The sequence below is a fragment of the Hevea brasiliensis genome, chromosome 18 (genome assembly GCF_030052815.1).
Source record: "Hevea brasiliensis isolate MT/VB/25A 57/8 chromosome 18, ASM3005281v1, whole genome shotgun sequence".
Taxonomy (NCBI): domain Eukaryota; kingdom Viridiplantae; phylum Streptophyta; class Magnoliopsida; order Malpighiales; family Euphorbiaceae; genus Hevea; species Hevea brasiliensis.
In genome coordinates this window covers 30,467,466-30,483,284 of record NC_079510.1, presented here as the reverse complement: position 1 = coordinate 30,483,284, position 15,819 = coordinate 30,467,466, and the positions used below count along the sequence as shown (strand labels likewise).

At 29.1% G+C, this 15,819-nt stretch overlaps 1 long non-coding RNA gene across 1 annotated transcript; it reads right to left on the bottom strand.

Annotated features, from left to right (window-relative positions):
* Positions 1-781: 781 nt before the first annotated feature.
* On the bottom strand, positions 782-6,379 carry LOC110665000 (uncharacterized). Its single transcript, XR_002496777.2, has 4 exons — positions 6,115-6,379; positions 5,054-5,109; positions 4,307-4,410; positions 782-1,475 (listed from the first exon to the last, which is right to left on the bottom strand). It is a non-coding gene; the product is annotated as an uncharacterized LOC110665000 (long non-coding RNA).
* Between the last annotated feature and the right edge of the window lie 9,440 nt (positions 6,380-15,819).

Here is a 15,819-nt window from a genome sequence, read left to right as displayed (position 1 = left end):
CTTTTTGGGTCGGTGAAGATTCCTTCAGTTCGATCTAAACAATGACGGTGATAGCTTCAAAGCGGTGAGAACGCAATCATGAACACGAAAAAATGGTGGCTTCAAAGTGGTGCGATAGGTGGAAGAGTTTAACTTTTTAGGGTTTGCGAGAGGAAATTGTGAATGCTAATTGTTCTTGGTTGTTCCAGACACTACAAGAAAACTGTCATTTAGCTAGGGAAAAATCCCTAGCTAATTTGCAAAAATTTCTAGCTAAAAATAATTTAACTAAGGAATTGTCCCTAGTTAAAGTCCATATCTACATTGTTGGACGCTAAATTCTAGCTAAGGAAGGTTACCATCCCTAGCTAAATTTAGCTTAGAATTTAGCTAGGGATGTATTCCTTAGCTAATGTTAGTTAGGGATTTCCGCAGCTATACTCCTTGCTAAATTTGCCAAAGCAATTCAGTTCTTTTTGAAATTACGTAGGAAATTCCCAAGCTAAAACCCCTAGCTAATTTTAGCTAGGGATTTCACTGTAGCTAAACTCCTAGGTAAATCTGTAAAGGGTTCTAAGTTAAAATCCCTTGCTAATTTTAGCTAGGGATGTTCCTTGCTATATTCCTAGCTAAATTTGCAAGGAATTCAGTTTTTTTTTTTTTTTTTTTAAATTAGCTAGGACTTCCCTAGCCAAATTTAATTTTAGTTTGGCTAGGCACAATCAATAGCTAATTTCCTAGCTTGCATATAAGAAAGTAGTAATTTGAATTTCCTATATAATTAGAAATGCAATCAAATCAATAATTGAAAACATTCAAATTCCAATATGCATATATATAAAATCAACCATTCAAATATCAACAAAATACTCATACACATACATTGCAAAAAGTAATACTATCTTCCAAAGATGAAAGCTAATGATAACATAGAGCCAAAACATGTTTTACACTTCAAAAGCCATAGCATAAACTCTAAATATGTGGGGGTGATTGTGAGGAAGAACCAAAGCCATTTCCTGGTGGTTGTGGAAAGAGACCAAACATGCGGCTCATGACAGCATGGACTGCTGCTTCTCTTTCCTCACGAAAATGTGCCTGCATAAGCTCTATTCGCTGATCCATTCGCTGATCTACCCGATCATCCACCTGCTGATCCACCACTTGATTAACTGCTTGCTCAAACTCAGGTGTTTCAATAACTTGTTGGGGAGGGACAGTTGAAGGAGTTGGAGCATTAGAGTGGACAGAACTAACATGGGTTAATTCTCCTAGAACTGAAGTCTTTGAGCCAAGACCATACACTCTTCCTTTCTTTGCTCCACCAATGGTGTCAATCCAAGTATTCAACACTTGCTCCTTTGGGATATTCTGTAGCAAAGTTAAGATATTATTGTCTTCATTGCATTCTTGTGCCTCACTTTCCTCTGTTGATCTTCATTTCTTGTGGTTGATGTCTCACCCACTTTTTGCTTAATAATTCTTGTGAATGTATTCTGAAAAGAAAAAAATTAATTAGCTATTATCAGACATCACAATATTTATCAACAAGAGATCTTATTTATGTTTCTATGAGGGCAGAGGAATAGAGATTTTGCATTGATAACATAAGAGTTGACTAATGAAATGTTGAGTGCAACTCAGTATTTCTAATTACATAGCAATGGATTTACGTGTAATGTGTCAATAAGAGTAGATTAACGCAATATTGGTAGCATTTTCCATGAAAATTGCCCAACTAAAATTAAAAAGTTCAACAAAGATCATATGCAGCATATAAATGCTTAAAATCCAACACATAGGTCCTGTTTATCTCAAAATGCAAGGAATTATCAAATGTAGCATATCATATGTAAGGAAGTATCATATGCAGCATATCATATGTAAGGAAGTATCATATGCAGCATATCATATGCAAGGAATTATCACAAAATCACAAAATGCAGAGCTGAAATTTAAAAATTCAACAAAGATCATATGCAACATATCAAATAGGATACAACCTTGTAATATAGGATACAACCTATATTGCACACATCTATCTTTTCATATCCTAACCTAAGCTTTGCAACTATCTGTTTGGTTCTATAATAATCATTGGGTAACTTAGCATCTTCAGGCAAGAGCTCTTTCAGAAGAAGCAAAATTCAGTTATAATAGTTCTCACTCATGTTAAACTCAGACTTAATGTTTAGTAGCCTACACACCACTAATAGTGGAGTATGAGTCATACATCCAGAGAACAATGGCTCTTCTACAGCTCTTAACATGTCAAAAATGTCTTGAGCATTTCGATTTGGAGGTTCTTCTTCATCATCCATATCAAATCCATCACAGTCAAAGTTGAAACAAGGACCAATAGCTTCAAATACCATAGTGCGGTATGGATTTATTGGTGTACTATCAGCTATTCTTTCAGTGCCTTCATGCACATCAGATTCTGGCCTCAAAATTGGTACAAAAGGCTCCCCATGTGAAACCAATGATAATAGTTAGGCATGAACCCAAACTTGTATACATGCGCAGTAATAATATCTGTTGCGAGAAACCCACTATTTTCACATCTTGAACATGGGCACCTTATACTCCCATTAGAAACAAAGTTGTGTTGCGTTAGTGCAAACTCTATAAATCCATGCACACCATTAATGAACTCATTAGTGACCCCTTTCCGACTTGGCACAAATCTATTATACATCCACATACGATCAGCATGAAAGGAACTCATGATTTCTACATATCAAACCAACAAATATTCAATATTCTCATTATGTCGATAGTTTCCATGAATACTAAACAAGTTCAAAGGAAGAGAGATACATCTTAATAATGCCATTAGTTTTGTTCAAAACAAATAAGTTCACATGCAATGTATATACATATTTGCTACTAAATAAGCAATTCACTTTTTAGTTTTGCTAGATAGTCCTAGCTAGTTTCTAGCTGAATTAAAGATCTTCTATTAACGAAAAAATGGAACAAAGGACGTAGATATTTTCTTTATGGGCAAATAAGATTTTTTAAGTAATTCTTGAAGTTATAAGCATATTTTACTGTATAACTTATATCAGTTCCAAAATGCCTATATACATTTATGTTGTTTTAAATGCATTGATTTATTAATTAGGTCATGTAATACAATTATGTGGTAGTGCAATGTAGATTGTAGAATCTGTAGATTACATATTGCAAAATCTGTAGAATCTGCATATGTAAATTGCAGCAGAATCTGCACATGCAGATTGCATATTGCAGAATCAGTAGATTACAAATTGCAGATTGCAGAATCTGCATATGCAGTTTGCAGATTCTGTAATCTGTAATCTGCATATGCAGATTGCAGATTCTGTAATCTGTAGATTGCAGAATCTGCATATGCAATTTGCAGATTTTGTAATTTTTGTAATCTGTAATCTGCATATGCAGATTGCAGATTGCAGAATTTGTAGATTGTAGATTGCTTGCAGTTTGCAGATTCTGTAATTTGTAATCTGCATATGCAAATTGCAGATTGCAGAAACAATCAGCATATGCAGATTTTGCATTCTGCAGTTTGTAATCTCTAGTTGCACCTAACTAATAGTGGCATATATAATAGTGAAAGAAAACAAACAACAATTTGAAAAATAGAAATAAACTAAATAAAATTCCAAACCAAAGAACTAAGGACATGATAGAATCCAATCAATGGAGCTAAAAGTAGCTTAAGAATAAAATAGGCACAATAGGAGCTGTAGTGGCAATGAAATGATTCTAATATTAAATTATTTAGTATTTAATACCATATCTTTTGGAGTTGAGTCCATTCTTTAATCTATAGCAGCTGTTCAGTTCTTCAAGAAATGATACACATGATATTTTTCTAATCAACCAAAGATGGCTTCAAAATTTCACAAACCCTAATAATGTGCCATATATGGTATTTGTCACAAGCTATTTTTCACAAATTAATATCCTACTTGACAAATGTGCCAAACTATTAATTAGTAAATTGTAATTTTCCTTTAATGTATTGAATAGACTGTAAGGGAAACAAAAAATATATATATTTTTTATTTTCAGTTTCAATTGATCTAGTTTTAGTAATATATGATAATTATTGAAGCCAGCTTAATTTTATTTTCATAAAATCAACAAAATAAGTTGCAAAAAGCAAAGAGGGCAATCAACAATGGTCAAACGAAGTATCTTATGAATAGAAGCAATGTGGCCATTTGTTTGTACCGATGTTTATGTTGCAAATGGTCAACTCAGAATTAGCACAAGAAATCCTTCAAATCGCATTTCTAGACCCCAAAAAAATTAAAAAAATAAAAATGAAAGCAACCTGGAGTATCAGGGTGATGTGAACAATGCTACTGCTCTGGAATTTTGTCCTTTTAATACTTCAGAACAGCTTTTGTTCCTCTATCTAAAATTGTCCTTCGGATGCTGTATAAAAAAGAAAAAAGAATTATAGTTAGGATGGTGACTCAAATTCTCAAGGAAGACATACTGGAGTTAGGAGAGAGGAAGAAGAAAAAGCATTTTATTTCATTTCAGATGCTATTAGATTGTCATCTTTCTGGAGTAATATTATAGTTCTTCATCCAGCCAGCATCAGAAAAAACATGTGCCACGGCTTGTTCCCATTCTGTTTTCAGACAGCTAATTTTTATTTGAATAAAAGGGTGCGTGTGGCACTCGTGGATGTTATTGAAGCCTTTACAAAAGTTCTATGGAAAGAAATATGAAAATGTAGCTAGCTAACTGTACTTATGTTCCATATCAATTACATAGTATATCTAGACAGGTCCTTAATCTTTTTCTCTCAAGATTCATTCAACAGTCCTTGCAAATTAAGAAGTTTACTGCCTAGGAAAAGTCCGTTTCCATGTATTGTCATGAAGAGATTTTACCTTGATTTTCACATTGATAGGAGTTTGAAATATGGCCAATGCCTAGTTATTTTAGAATGTTCAACTGCCAGGCTATCAAACTAGTAAACGACCTTCACTCATCCAACTTGTCTAGAAATCAACTCAATTAAAATTAAGTAGTAAACTGAACTAGTTCATGAAGTCTAGTATTATACCTTCTCAATGGATTCCCACCAAGTCTCAAGGCCTGTAGGCTTGGTTCAAGTAAACCCTAAGAAACCAAACAGAGTGAAAGAAATATTAACATCCCATACTAATTAAATCAGGTTCAACAAACTTAACACAACAGATTAATGATCTACAATGGAAATTATAATGTAAAAAGGCCAAACAAAAGGTTAAAAATCACAACCTTAGAGATACACAGTTTTGCTATTACCTATGGACCATAATAATAGCAACAAGTAGCCACTACAGGAAAAACATTCATGTAACTGTTTATGGTTCATAACAGCATAATTAGGCAGCAGCAAAAGGCTTGATCCTTTTCAAATCATAGTTATTTTTCTTTTTTCTTTTCTTAAGCATCATAATTTATTTTGTCACAAGTCAACTTAAATTCACAACCCTCAATTAATCATACAACAGTTGATTATTAGGTGTGTGCAGACCATCATTGCTAAAATATCTTATTAGCCCTCGTTTTGCAAACTGGAGAATTCATAATGTCTAACACTCTCTGTACTTGTGTTTTCACTAAAAAAAATTGTTGGAACCAAGAATGAAGATAATAAATTATCTTATAATCACTTATAATCAAATTGATCTTTGCATAAATTCAAAACCCAGGTCCCTAAAATCCTCCATTGTTTGTTAAAAAAAAAACACAAAAATTCAAGACTGGTAAGTTAGATTAAAACGGTAAGGCAAACAACAGGGGATGCGATGATTACTTTAAAATGGTAAGGAAAACAGCAGGGGATGCGATGGACTAAATCTGTAACTCAACCCATAATTCAAAAATTAGAAAAAAAAAAATCTGATACTAGTCCACATGCAAAACACAATTATTTAAACCCCACAAATCAAATTCTTAATTTGTAAAATCTGTAAAATTTGAATCAGTCAGTTGTATTTAAATTCAGTAGGTATATTCACATAGAATAGAGCTTTACATGAAAACAAAAATTAAATAAATAAAACCCTAATGATCTGTCATATGCAAGATGAAAACCTAAAGATATGTTAACTATAAATTGAAAAACCCAGTACTCACCAGTGCGAAGCGCTGACGAGCTGCTTCAGTGATGTAGGAAGGATAAGCATCGGCGATGTTAAGGGGCTAGCGATGCTTTCCTTTCACTTGTACTACGACAAGATTGAGGGGTGAGGATTCTATGTAGAGGTGAGATGGGAAACTGACTCAGTGAGAGTTGCTAAAGAGGGACGAGGTGAAGAGAACAAGGTGAGGGAAGGGACTGCCGACTGTGGCTATGCGGCTAAGGAAAAAAGAATAGTTTGCTGAAACTTAAAGTTGAGAAAGATGGTATTAGTTAATTTTATTAATAATTATAAAATTAATTATTAATCAAATTATAATTTATTATTATATTTTATTAATTTTATATTATTAATTTAATAATCACAATTTTAATTTAATTTAATTATAATTAATAATCATAATTTTATTAATTTCAGTGATGTGTTCAACTTGAAACTGAATAATTATATAATCACAATTTAATTTAATTATTATTCATAATTATAATTTATTATTATATTTTATTCATTTTATATTATTAATTAAATTATATAATAAATATATTAATTTATTTATTAAATTATATTGAATTAATATAAGAGCAAATCACAATTTTATGTATCTTATTTTGTACTTTATCAACTTCGATTGTTTTCCACCTCCTCCATTTGTTTATTTATATTTGTTCTTTGCATCTCTCATACCTTTTTTTTTTTTTTTGTCTCTCTCTTGGCCACCCCTACTCGACACTATCTTACAAATATGATCCATGATCATACAATACTCTTGCAGCCTCTCTATCCTATGATTTTTATCTCTTTTATAAAATTCAATTTAGTAAAATTTACAGCTTAATTTATATATTTTTAAAATTTACTTATTGAGTAATTATATTTTAACAAATCAATAAATTAGTTACTATAAATAGAATTATTCTAAATTATTTGTTAATTTTAGTCAAATCACTTGATTTAAACATTATATATTTTTTTTGAGAAAATTATACAATACTCCTTTTCAATATCCCTTTTTTTTTTCTTTTCAAATCAAAATATTTATAAATAAAATTACTAATTGAAATATATGAGTATCCTTTTATATTCTTAAAAGCTAAATAAAGTTAACCATGTATATTTTATATAAAATAACTATTAAATTTTGTTAATTTACAAAACATTATCGCCTTAGAGTAATATAATAAATCACCAAAAGAAAAAAAATCACCTTTATAAATACAAATAATTTATTTAATTTAATTCCTTCAAGATTTATTCCTAATTTTTCATTAAACTTTCTTCCAAAATTTTTATAAATTTACTCTCCAATTTCTAATATATCCATTTTATTGTATTTTTCAAAAATTTTACACAAGTAGCAATGGATTAATCCCTAGCTATATATTTGCTATGGATTAGCTAAGGATTAACTCACTAGCTAATTTAAAAAATTTCGGCAAAACAATTTGGTGTGAATTTTCATTCTCGCCAAAGAGTTAGCTATGGATTTAGCTACGGACCTTTCCTAGCTAAATTTTAACTAGGAACTTTTCCTAGCTAATTCTTAGTTAATATGTGGCTAATTTTTCAATCCAAAAAAATAGCTACAAAATAAAAATTTCCTAGCTAAATCTATAGCTAAAGTGTTATGTTAGCTAGGGATTTAATTTCCCCAGCTAAATTTTGTAGCTAAATGATAATTTTCTTGTAGTGAGAGCACAGTTCAATAAAAAGGTGTTTATGTATATAATGAAGTATAATGAAGATAAAAATATCTTTATATATTAATATAATTATTTAATTTACTTACTATAAATTAATAATTAGCTAATTAATATAGAATTTTAATTAAATAAATATTATAAATTTGTTATTTATATTTATAAAATATAATTAGATTATTTGAATACTAATCAAATAAGAAATTTATATATTAGTATTATGAATTTATTATTTATATTTTATAAAATATAATTAAATTATTAACAAAAAATTAAAAGTTAAATTAATTAACATATATTTCATAAAAAAAATCTTATTAAAAACAACAAAATTAAAAATTATTGTTGAATTTAACATTTTATATTATATTATGTTGCATAAAATATCTTATTTTAATTGTAATAGTATATAAATTTTGATATTTATTATTTAAATGTATAATTATAATAAAAAAAATTAATAATGTTCAGTTCCTAAAAATAACGTAATTTATGGTATCCTACAAGACCAAGAAGGGCCGGTTTAGATATTCTTACGTCAAACAAAACCAAGGCCAGTCTCTGGATTGGATTGGGTTGGACAGTTGGACTGCAACTCAAATTACTTTTGCTTATGGATTTCACATAAAATAAATGACCATTTAATTTTTATATTTTAACAAAATTAATTTTTTTATTTTTATATTTTAAAAAAATATATTATTTAATCTTTATATTTTATTTTCATTCAACTGTTTAACATTCTGTCAATTTTTTCATTAATCAATATTGATCAAACTATTATTTAATCATTCTATTTAAATGAAACTATTTAGTTAATCTTTATATTTTGTTTTCATTCAACTATTTAACTCTCCGTCATTTTTTCATTAATCAATGTTGATCAAACTATTATTTGATCTTTCTAATTTAAATAAAACTATTTAGTTAATTTTTATATTTTATAAAAATATATTAATTAATCTATGTAATTTGATCATAAACATTGTGACAGAAAACATTGTTTTGTCATAAATTTGTGACAAGTAATATTTTTCGTCACAAATTTTTGACGGATAACGTTGTTCCGTCACAAATTTGTGACGAATAATAATTTTCCGTTAGAAATTTGTGACGAAAAAATATTGTCGTAAAAAATTTGTGACAACAAGATATTATTAGTCACAAATTTGTGACGAACGAAATTATCTGTCAAAAATTTGTGACGGCAATACTATTTCGTTACACATTTGTGATGGTAATACTTTTCTGTCACAAATTAGTGACGGATAAATGTATCTATCATAAATTTGTGACGGATTAGAGACGGAATAGCTCGTCCGTCAATAATTAAAATATTAAAAAAATAACTAAAAAAATTGTAACGGATATTCCGTCACAAATTTATCTATTAATGAAATCCGTCAAAAATCCATCTCTAATTTGTGATGGAATATTTTCGTCACAAAAAATCTGTCACAAAAATTTATTTTTCTTGTAAAATTGTGGTCGGCTATATGAATTCTCTTTCTCCACTCTAAAAGATTTTGGGTTAAATCCTCGAAAATGTGTAATGCTTCTAGGTCATGTTGTACTTTCTCCTCCAAGTCAGTTTAGGTCTACCCCTTCTTTTCTTTCTATCCTCTAACCCAATGTGCTCTACTTGCCTAACTGGAGCCTCCGCATGTCTACACTTCACATGACCAAACCACCTCAATCTCCCTTCTCTCAACTTATCCTCAATTGGTACCACTCTTACCTTTTCTCTAATACTCTCATTACGAACTTTATCTAGCCTAGTATGACCACTCATCCACCTTAACATTCTCATCTCTGCAACTCTCATCTTAGACACATACGACTCCTTCATTGCCTAAAACTTACTACCATATAACATGGCCAGTCGTATGGCTATATGGTAAAATTTTCCTTTCAACTTATTGGGAATCTTGTGATCACAAAAAACTCCTGTGGCATGTCTCTATTTCAACCATCCGGCTTCATTCATATGACTAACATCCTCCTCAGATCCTCCATCTACTTGCAGGATTGAGCCAAGATATTTAAAGTGACTACTTTGGGGCAATGCCACTCCATCCAAACTAACTCTTTCACTTAACTTGCAATGCATGTATTCTGTCTTCGTTTTACTTAACTTAAAGCCCTTTGACTCTAGAGTACTTCTCCAAAGTTTTAGCTTTCTATTGACTCCTTCTCGCATCTCATCTATCAGAACTATATCATCTGTAAATATCATGTATCAAGGGATACTCTTTTGTATATATTTCATCAATTCAATATTATATAAAAATATAGAGGTACTATAATAGAAGATATAGTAGTTTGGACACCTAAACCCCTTCTGATATTTATGACATTAAAATATAGTTAGGTAATTTTATGTAATTTTTCAAATTTAAAAATTTAAATTTGATATTTTATTGATATTTTATGTTGTAATTAGTAATTTGTATAATAAATGTTTAAAATTTGCTTCCTAATTATTTTAATGTTAAAAATATTAAAATATTGGTTATCATATTTATATATTTAATTTTAATGTAATATGTAATATTGTGTAAAAATTGATATATTTAATTTTTGATGCGTACTATAATTTGCATAATGATTTTTTATTGCATTATTTCATATTGTGTTGCATTGAAAAAGGAGGAGAGGGGGAAGGGTAGTAGACATCGAACATATTTAGTCATTTATTTTTACACGATAAGGCTATTACATGAAATGAAACACCTATATATTTAATTGTAATAGGAAATATAAATCATGAAAAAATATCCTACATAAATTTTATTTTAATTAACTAGTTAGTGTTATCATTTTTTATATGAGTATTAAGCGTTAATTAATTAACTAGCTAGTTTCATCGTAATAAAACTCATGATGATGGTGAAGATGGTATTTGATGGAAATGTCATTCTAATGACAAATTTTATAGATGGATCCCAAAAAGAATGACTTGGAGGCTCAGCATATGAATCAACTCTAAGTAAATCAAAATCAAGTTCATAGTTTGGTGGTGGAGGAACAATAGGGATTATTGGATTTTGAATATGAGCATTGTAATAATGCTCTATGCTCAAACTAGGATCACCACCATTATCATCCTCATTTGAAGGAAGATCGTCTTCAGGCCAAAAGTCATCTTCATCATCTTCTTCATTATCACAGTTACCATCACTAGCCTGTTCTGTATCAACATCATCATTATCCGCATCAAAATCACAATGGCCATGATTCTCAATTCTTGCTTCATTATTAACATTTTCATTATCAACACCATCATCCTTTTTATTCCCCTCATCATGTTGTTTATCGATGTTTTCATTAATACTACCAGATAGCGCAACATCGACATCCTTGTTTATAGGAATCACACCTTGAAATATTTTCACATACAGTTCAATGCTATTCAATCACCAGTCTAACTAATGTAATTCAACATCATAGATACATCATCATCATCTCCCCATATCTCTATGCACTCATATTTCAATTCACCATCTTTAATACTTAGCTATCTAAAATATATTTTCTCTATATATTCATTCTATTCTGCCAATCTAATTATATAAACAATTTTCTTTCCCAATTGATTGAAATTCAACCTTTGACCAACTCTAATAACCTTTGGATGACCTCCATCATAATCATATCCATCAACACTATCTACAATATCTCCTGATGTGCTTACAAGGGGTCAAGAATTTTCATCAATTTTAGAATCCTCAAGCATGTTCATCACAAGCATGTAAAATGGAAAAACATAGGAACTCTTTCATTATAGTTGCATAGGCTTAATAAAAGCAAAAGAACTAAACCTATTTGGAGTTAAGAAAATTAGGCCAAATGGAGCACACTATTAGAGCGTGTATTGGGCCATCTTGTGGTGGGCCTTTTAATATATGAAAGTAGGCCTTATTATTCAAAATTCATGGGTTCATAATATTTTATTATTTATTCACCTTTGCAAGCTCATAATGAGGAGAATTTAGTATTTTTTGATGCACTTTATGTTCCCATATGGGTTAGAAGTTAATTTGGTATATTTGACTACCAAATATTCTCCAAGATCTTCAAGGATATGGATGAATTTTGACTTCTAACTCCAAATACAATCTTGGGATATTTACTACTTGGAAGATCTTGGCTCGCATTTTATTAATTAGGAATCTTTACTTTTCTTTTCCTATTTAGCTTATCGTTAATTAGTTCCTCTTTAGTATTTTGTACATTGCCTATAAATAGGCACACACATTATGTAAACTTAATTTGATTTTGAGATTAATACAATAAGAAGCTGTGAGCTTGTTTATCCCCACACTTATCTCTTTGGAGTGGTGTGTGAATTTTGAGTCCTATCACCTCTTGTGTGGTGACTTGCAATGTTCTTCATTCTTTGTGGTGTATTGCTTATCAAGGATAAAAGTTCAAAACCTTTGTTGTTCTTGTGGTGAGGATTCTAATCCAAGGAGACTTCAAGTTAATTTTCTATTTGTTCTGCCTTTCTTTATATCAAATTTCCTAGTTCCTTCTCTTAATCATTTCATTTGCCTAATTTAGTCCAAAAATATCAAACTTTTCCATTCTGCCCGTATCTTTTCCTAACTTTTATTTTCATAAAAAGCAACCTTAAAATACCTCAAATAACTTGTTTTAGCTTCTGGAAACATGATCTTCAAGTCCAAACCCTAGTTTTCCTTAAAACGTATTTTAGAAGCTGTTCTAGTGAACCCCTATCAAACCTACCCAAAATTTGTTCTAACTTTACGATCACCTTAGATGCATCCCAAATAAACACCTACTAAATTTTAGGTAAAAATTCCATAGTTTGCCTAGTGATCTAAAGTCCCACCTAAATTCACCCTAACTAAACTTAAAATTCCAAATCTGTTTGAAACCTTTCCAAATCTTTCCAAACTCTTGATTTAACCGTTAATATCATTATTTCATTGTATATCAATTGTCTAATTCTTATTTAAGTGTTTGAATATTTATAATTTGTTTAGTCTTTATTGTTTCCTTATTACCAAAATGATTTGTCATCGTAGTGCCTTTGATAAAACACCATCTCTGTTCTAATAGATAGTGGTATATGCAGGCATTCTCATTTTCTAATTACAAGTCTAGATCAATCTTCATAAATTACTACATCAATCCATTTAGAATCGAATTCAATTGCAATAAAATCACTAAGCTATTTGCACAAACACTAAATTAGATATAAAAGGATAATAACTCCTCATAAAAGGTAGAATTATATCATTCATAGTAACTTCCAATTCATTAAACTCCACAACAAAAATCCCCATAAGAATATTCTTTTTAGCTTCCCCTTCATAATATTTAAAATAAAATCAAAGAAAAAATGGTTCAAATTTTACATTTTTTTCCTTTCTATGATGATTTTAGTTTTTTTTTAATACATATTATATTTATTTTTCCTTTTTAACCTGTAAATCAAAATAAACATTTCACAAACAATTATTAAATAGTGAAATTTAAAAAATTTACTAACCTATATAAAGATCCACTACTCTTTTTTCGAGTTTCTAAATGACCAACAAAACTCAAAGCAATACTAGAAAAAAAATATAAAAAAAGATAAAATTTACTAATATTTACATATACTTTTATATATGCAATTTTAAAGGAATTACATCAAACATTAAAAACTAAAGAAATAAAAACATTACCTATTTTCTGAGCAAGCTAAGAGCACAAAAATATGAAAGAGAGTAGAGAGAGAAGATAGGAAAAAGGAGAGAAATAACATGTATGATTGAATTAAAGATCTCAAGTTTGCCATTTTAAGTAATGAATTACCTGTACCAAATAACCAAGATTCCCACGCTTTGTCAGGTTGTAGAGATTCTCTCCTTCTTTGTCACTTTACTTGGCAAAAATAGAGCATGGCAAAATCAGGTTGGAGAGATTCTATCCTGATTCTATCATTCTTCACCACTTTAACCAGTGAACATAGTACCTGGCAGAATCTTTGTTGTAACCTCAGTTCTTCGCCATTTATAATGGCGAACATGGACACAATCTCTACCATTATAACTCGTAAAGAGAAGCCTACCCCATTTTCGCTATTATAACTGGCAAACAAGGCATTGAACACATGTTTTTGAAATAAATTTTGCAATCATGATTTTGTAAATTTTTTCTCCCATTGCCATGATTTGACAAATTGCTCATAAAAACCCACTTTGACCTACTGGATGTTAAAATATTTAAGTGTTGGTCTCAACCTTAACAGCCTTGTAGAATTTGCTTATGGAACCTTAGATCTGTTTTTGACTTGCTGACATATCAAGTGTTAACTGGGTCCTGCTTGTGTTAGAAAGCTTTTATCTGATCAGATTCTCTAGTCATTTCATGATTATCTTCTTTGAATAGTGGTTCATTGCAGCAACTCTCTATTTCAAATAAGACTAGTAATACTATTTTGGAAAGATCTTAAAACTGATCATCTTCGAGCACATACTGAGAATTTGTATGAATTTACTCTGAGGGAATGCATAAACTCTATATCACCCAAAGCCATCACAAAGCACCATTGAAATGCAGATGCACGCTTTCCTTAAACACCGCAAAGCACCTTTGCTTGTTTTCTACATAATATAGTTGAATTGCATTAACGAACTTCAACCAATGCAATTGTATGAACTATTCTCATTGCAAGATTTGAACATAGTTGATCAATAATAGTCATATCCATTATCACTCTAGATAATATCTTCATTCCAATGTATAGTAGTATAAAGAAGGAATTAATGACATTTTCTAATAAAGAATTTTACAAATTTTAAATGACTAAAATGGCAACACTTTTACTATTAAAAAGATCTCAATTCATAAATTACAACTACCAACCCCCCACCTCCTCCCCCCTCCCCTCCAACACACACACATAATGAAATGCATAACAAATAAAACTAAATTTTACCAAATGTACACATTAATTGAGGGCAAAGGACTAAGAGTTGAAGGTTGGACTGGACTGAACCTTAACTAAACCAGTATATTATGAAATATATATATTAATCATTTTATAAAATTCATAATCTCTTTCAAAAATAATAATAATGTTTAATGACAACTATTAATTTATTATTTTTAAATAAATATTAAAATAAAATTACTAAATTTTACAATGTAATTCATTTATTTAATTTAAAAAATTAAATTAATGTTAATTTTAAACAATAATGTTTTATAAAAAAATTCTACTCCAAAATATTAATTATAATAACTTTATTTATATCAATAAAAAATATATCTTTTTAACTTAAAACTTCATAACACAAAAAATTATTTATATTTTTGATACAAATAAATTAATCATTTAAGTTATTAAATTAATAAAATAAATTATTCATTTATTAGTTATTGACATCACAATTTAATAAAATAAATAAATTTATTTTATAATAATTTAATAATTGATATAAATGTTTGAGGTTGAATATATATATATATATTATTGTTAATAACATCCCACTTAATAAATAATTTATTATATGTTATTAACATTATTTGTTATTGACATATAATTTATAAAAAAATTTAATTAAACAAACTTAGTTAAAATCATAATAATTTATAAGAAAATTATCAGATTCAATTCATTACACATATTCACTGCCAAAAAAATTTATTACTTTCATTCTTATATTTTATCCTTATATTTCAATATTACGAAATCGCCCTATTTATTTGAAACAAATTTTATTGTAATAATTTACATTTTTTCATGCATAATAAAAATTATTTTCCTAACTACCATCAAATATTAATAGTTCACATCAGTATAATCAAATTAAATTTTTACAATACGTATATAAAAAAAAATAAACGCTTAACATTTACTAACTTTTGTTTGCACCAAAAATAATTATTTTTTTTATAAAATTAATTTAATTAATTTTATTTTATGAATTTAATTAATTTGTGGCTTGAGATAATTAATAAGTGAATTAATGGTGGTTATTGGACAG